The following is a 6000-nucleotide window of genomic DNA, read 5'->3' on the forward strand; positions in this document are numbered from 1 at the left end:
CTCTTACGGACCATCATGGCAGCTGGTCAAAGGTGATTATTACCACATGGTGCCAAAGAAGCTGCAGGGAACTGATGTAACCTCCTATTGTTATGTGTTGGTTTGTATGATTCTAACCAGTCCTAAAGAAGGGCATTTGATTTGGAAGCTAAATATAGGCTAATGCATTATTTAGTACAGGTAGAAGTTTAATATCAAATGTCAATTTTAGTACCAAACTTAAAAGTGCTACTGAAATTGCTGACAAGCATTAGGAAATATAAACATCTGCCCAAATGCTTATCATAGTTCCAGCTTCTGTAGTACAGTCTAATCCTTAGTTCAGTTCCATTTTATGTGTTAGGAGTTCAGAATGGCAAATGTTTCTATGTCTTTCAAGAGAAGCTCTCGAAAATTATGGGAGTCTAGAAATGACATGTATGCTGGCTACTAGAGAAAAAAGCCCCAGAATCATGCAATAGTGCTTTACAAATTGATCTCAGAGTTTATGATATTTACAAAGAGTAAGTGCCCATTGTTTCTATTGAACAAAGTTATTAAAAAAAACCTACAACCTCCTAGAGCTACATCCTCTAATATGTAGACTAATTTGCAATTGTGAGGTCCTATTCTTTCTTGACTAAAGCAGACATAACCAGTGTAATGTTTTTTAAAGCTAAATGTGACTAAGGCTTGTCTGATGCACACTGATGAACACTGGAACAGTAACAGTCAGAAGAGTGCAACAGTAGAAGAGTGCAAAAGCATTCACAATGTGTAGCTGATTTTTGTTTGTTTGTTTTTCGTTATATGTGACCTTAAACAGATGCACTTGTCCAGTGAAATCAAGGTTTTATAGGACTAATCAAAGTTTACTGGTCTAAATGAGATACCTTCTTAAGTTGCATGTATTTGTGTCATTTAAATATTTAAAGCTTCTTTTAGTTCCAGTTATTGACTTTTCCACTATTATACATATTCAATAATTATGATGCAATGCAACTTCATGAAGCTGTAATGATGTCTTCTGGGGTAGTGAAATGTGAAAAGTGTGTGTGTGGGGGGGGGTGAGGGGAAGAGGGGTGTTTGTGTGTGTGTGATGGGTAAGAGCAGGAGGAGTTGTCACTGGGGTTGAATTGGTGGGTAAACAACAACAAGAATCTCAGATTGTCATACAAAGAGTGACTGGGTTGTGACAGCTGCCTGAGGCTCAGGTACTGTACATGAGGCAAACACATTGACTGGCTTAGCTAGCCCTTTCAGATTTGCCCAATTCTATTACTTATTCTTTCACATCTATCTTTTATGGCCTTTACAAAATATGAATAAAAAAGATCTTCAGGTCATTGAAAGTGTTTGAAGCTCCATTCTGTGGCTAAAATTTCAAAGCTAAGGACTATTCATTACCTAAACAAGTTCAAATATGCTAGGGCATTTCTGCTAGCACACTGTGCTTGGAGAGATCACAAAACCCACAAGTGATTTGTTACACCTTTGGAAACTGAATAAGATTGGTAACAAAGACTTAGCCTTTTCCCTGTGGATATCAGCAATGAAAAACAGCCCAAACCCTGTCCTCAGGACCAGGAAAGTCTTAGTACTTAATATCAATCTGTAACGGATGACAAAACCTGGTAAATTGAGAGCAAGGAAACCTTCTTTCCGGTGGGTTAAATTCGCTGCTTTGCTTGGCTAATTAATTTTATGTTAGCCGAAAATAAAGATGCCTGCTTATTCAAGGCTAAAAGAACAAATTAGACCCTACAGGCAGCTTTTGTTAGCACGGCCCAGATGAAAAGAGGTGAACAAGTTTCAGAGGCAGAGACAACTTCTCTTTCATTCGACATCAGCCTTCAAAGAAATACAGTTGAGGTTTCAGCAACACACAATGTATACAGTGTGTGGAGTTGTGACAAAAAAGGTGGCTTTTTCTTTTGTAATCAGTAGAGGCCTTTTACAATTTTTTTCAGAGGCAAAAAAGAATGAACCCCACTAAGTTTTGAGAACTACGTTAAATGGTTGGAAACTTGGATATGTGGATCAATCTTAACCCTTTGACTGAAATTATGTTATAGCTTTCTGCTGGTGCTTGAAATGCCTTACTGAAGAGTGTAGCAGCACTGTGCAGTGAAAGGAGTAAAAACGTCCGACAGCTGTGTGATATATTTGCACCATACAAGAACTGAAGCTTTGTTGGAAATGTATACATGCTGCTGAAGCATCATAGGAAATTTACATGTCAATGCTATTGTCACAAGGTGAGGTTTGAACTCTGCTTAACTCTGAAAGAACCAGACCTGAGGCTTATATATATGTTCGTATATAGGTGCATATAACTTTTTGGCCTAGAGCTTTGCTTTGTAAAGTAGCTATATATACACTATAATAGTTCTGTTGAAGCGAAATGTACAGTAGTGGCATGTCATATAGTATAGTTGTCAATTTCTCTTGTTAGAGGGAGACTTGCAAGAATGCACATATCTAGTGAAAATTGGTGGATTAAAGTCTCCTTTGCCTTCCCCAGTCTCTCTTGATCGAGCCGTCTTTCCAACTGCCTCATCATGGATAAGACCTTCCAGCATTTCATATCAATATTCTCACAAGCCACAGTCAATATGTCACTTATGATTTGTTGCTCAGTACTAAAGGAAAGCACTGGAAAATGTTTTATGAACCAATATTTGAACTATTACATGGATGGCTTCATTATAGCCTACTCCTATTTAATAATAAGCGCATATAAGGTCATCTGAGGGTCCAGTGAAATGTTATGTTAAAGGACAGACTCAGACTTGGATCTGGTACATGAATCTGATACTGCACATTACTGCACTGTTAACACAATGGATGGTTATAAATCAGGCCAATTCACTTCCATTATAAGAGAAAATAATCATTATGTTGAAACACATGAGGCAAAGGTATTGACCTTGGTCCCTTACCACTCTAATATATATGGTGTAAGAACATACTGTATTTGTGAAATGTTGACAAGGTGGTGAGATCATAGGTGCTCGCACTTTCTAGGAAGGCTTAAAGAAAAACAAAGCCAGGTTCCTTTGGATCAGGATTCTCTGGGCAGAGGCTACGTCCAGGGCATGACGTCTTGTGGAAGGGAGATGACACTCCTATTACCTGCTGCCTGTGTTTTGGGCCGCACCTCTGCAGAGCCTCTGCAGAGCCCTGTCCCTGTTACCACTTCCCCCCTCACCCAGCAGCTTGCTGCCTGCCCGCTGAACACATCGCTATATAAATGCATCTCCTCTCAGTTACTGCAGGCTGACCCACCCACTGTGTTATCATCCCAAGGGGCCCTGCGCTGTAGATCACCATGCATTGCATCCAAGACAGTGAAGCACTTATCAATCTCAGCTATCGGCCGCCTGTTGGAATGCATGCACGAGCCTGTGGCTGCTTTGTGAGAACCATGATTACAGAAGAATAACAAAACATGGAGATATATATATGTGTGTGTGTGTGTGTGTGTGTGTGTGTGTGTTTGCAATTTGAAGTAAATGTAATAACATTTGTCAAATGGCCATTAGGTAACAAGGTAATTAGTGGTAACTTACTGAAGATGTCAAGCCACTCAGGATAAATAGAAAGTTGTATAAAGTCCACAAACCCAACTTTGTAAACTTTTAAACAACTTCTTTAGATCTACTGCATTTGGTGCTCTGTATTTAGTGCAAAGAATATATGGGATATAGGATAATTTTACAATGAAATTACTATTGTAACAGTTACAAGTTGAATTAGTTTATACAGACTTGGCTAAAGATATGGGCTGATGTTTTCTGAACATGGAAAAACCTTTAATTTATCTGAGCTACTACATTTTCTATCAGTGGCCTCATGGTTAAAATATGGGGTGTATTGTGGGGGTATGACCCCCCTGATTATAGCTTGGACAGCCCCCAAAAGAGGTAAAAAGAAGAGTTGTAGAAGTGGGGTCGAGGAGTCATAACATTTATATAGTTTTCTTACTCGTACTTGTACATACTACAATATTTTTCCCATATTCTTGCATGGAAGAATCTTGTAATATAATTTCAGTCACCCCACCAAAAATTATTTTCATGGTCATAGAATAAATAAAATCAGCTGCCATAAAAATCTACTACTTCTCAGTAGTTCTGATGTACAAAGTTATACATTTTCTGAACATCAGTCTGTTTTAGATACAAAAATGCCTTTTTAACAAGGAAAATGTGTAACTGTCAGAGGTGAAGAACGTGCAGAATAAAGGAGGAAGCAAACATATGTCTCCAACTGAAGAGTTTAATGAAACGAAAGAAAACAAAAGAGTACATAAAAGTCGACGAGAACCAAAGAAGTCAAGGCAACATCCATGACCGATGAACCATACTAACACAACAGGCTTAAAATAGGCAACAACATAAGAACATATTAACATACAGGGGGTGTGGTCAATAAGTACAACACGCACCAAATACAGAAACAGAGCATAAACAAAGAGCCACGTGCTAGAGGCTGCATGCTAGAGGGTACTGGCAGAGGGAGTGAACCATTAAAGTAATCCACATGTTCGAATCTCTTCTAATGCAGATTTCCATACAAACCCTGGAGACTTCATTTATATAATTCTGTCAGATTATTTATATTATATTTATTTTGTTTTATTAGACTTATAAGTGTAGGTGGTGGAGTGTGAGTGTAAGGAGACTGATTTATGTCAGATTATTTTATTACATGCATGATGTATAGGGACAGAACGGACATTGCAAAAACAAAAAAAAAAGAGTCAGAGTCTCTCTATCAGCTCTGTGTTTGAGAATTTTACACCTTGTTAACATCATAAGATCGTATAGAAGGTAAACTTCATGTAAGCAACTACACACACACACACACACACACACACACACACACACACACACACACAAACATGCGCACACTGAGAAGCAGTCTGACCAGTTTTTGCCTATTGCGTGCACATGATCAACCAACTGCACCATGCGTGAAGGCAGGACCTATAAATAATGGTCAAAGCAATGCAAAAACAGCTATACAGCATATGGCAACTGTAGAAAACCAACTCCTTAAACGGGAAAGGAAAGCCAATCGACATTTTATGCAAATTCCGGCTGGACACATTTTTAGGTACTAAAAAGCGGACAGGTCCGGGAAAAAGAGGATGGATGGTCACCCTATGCTAGTATATTGCCTTTTTGATATTAGCTTTCATAAACTGCCTTTTTCACTCAGGAATTCAGTGGTTTTACCGGGGTGGGTAGTTGAACAATATTAAAATCCATGTGTGCTGAAAATTGAGTAATTGTAATAGTTCAAAGGTATGACTCCTTTCTAGAACTCATATTAGATTTCACTCACAGAGTCAACAAGAGTAAGAGGCACTTTTTTAGTGCTAAAAAAGAGTAAGTGGAAACTTGCTTAGAATCAGGACATGGGGATAATAATGCAGCTTGTATTTTCTCTGGCTGTCATGCAGGCTTAATCCTGAGCAGGGTAGTATGGGTCATGGTAAATTTTACATTTATGTAGGCCTTCTGCTGTATTAGCAGAGGGAGGTCATTATGAGAACAGGCAGGAGGTTAGGAGGACAGTAAGCAGACATGGCTTACTAGCAAAATGGTGAATTAGCAAGGAGATCGTACCTAAAGATAAATGCCATCATACCAGATATTTAGGCAAATAGTACTTTCGGAAACCGATGGGTTGCACACCTATCATACTCTACTGTTCTCAACTAACATTTCAGGACTTAATAACATGCTGGCTACAGATAGTAAAGAAAGCATTACACCATCATGATTGTGTTATCCTCATGTGTCTTGTTGTGTAGAACATGTCCCATGAGTTGGTGTAATGGGTTTATCATCATCTACAGACTGTCACTGCAGGCATTACATTAAATAAACCAGACACTGTAAGGATTGCAGGACTTCAGTTCAATGAAGTATGAATAGTGCTGGGCTCCCTATATGCCCCGCAGAAGAAGTTAGCCAACCCCTGCTATTGTCATTGTAAAATTCTCACTCT

The sequence above is a fragment of the Electrophorus electricus genome, chromosome 9, assembly GCF_013358815.1.
Source record: "Electrophorus electricus isolate fEleEle1 chromosome 9, fEleEle1.pri, whole genome shotgun sequence".
NCBI classification, from domain to species: Eukaryota; Metazoa; Chordata; class Actinopteri; order Gymnotiformes; family Gymnotidae; genus Electrophorus; species Electrophorus electricus.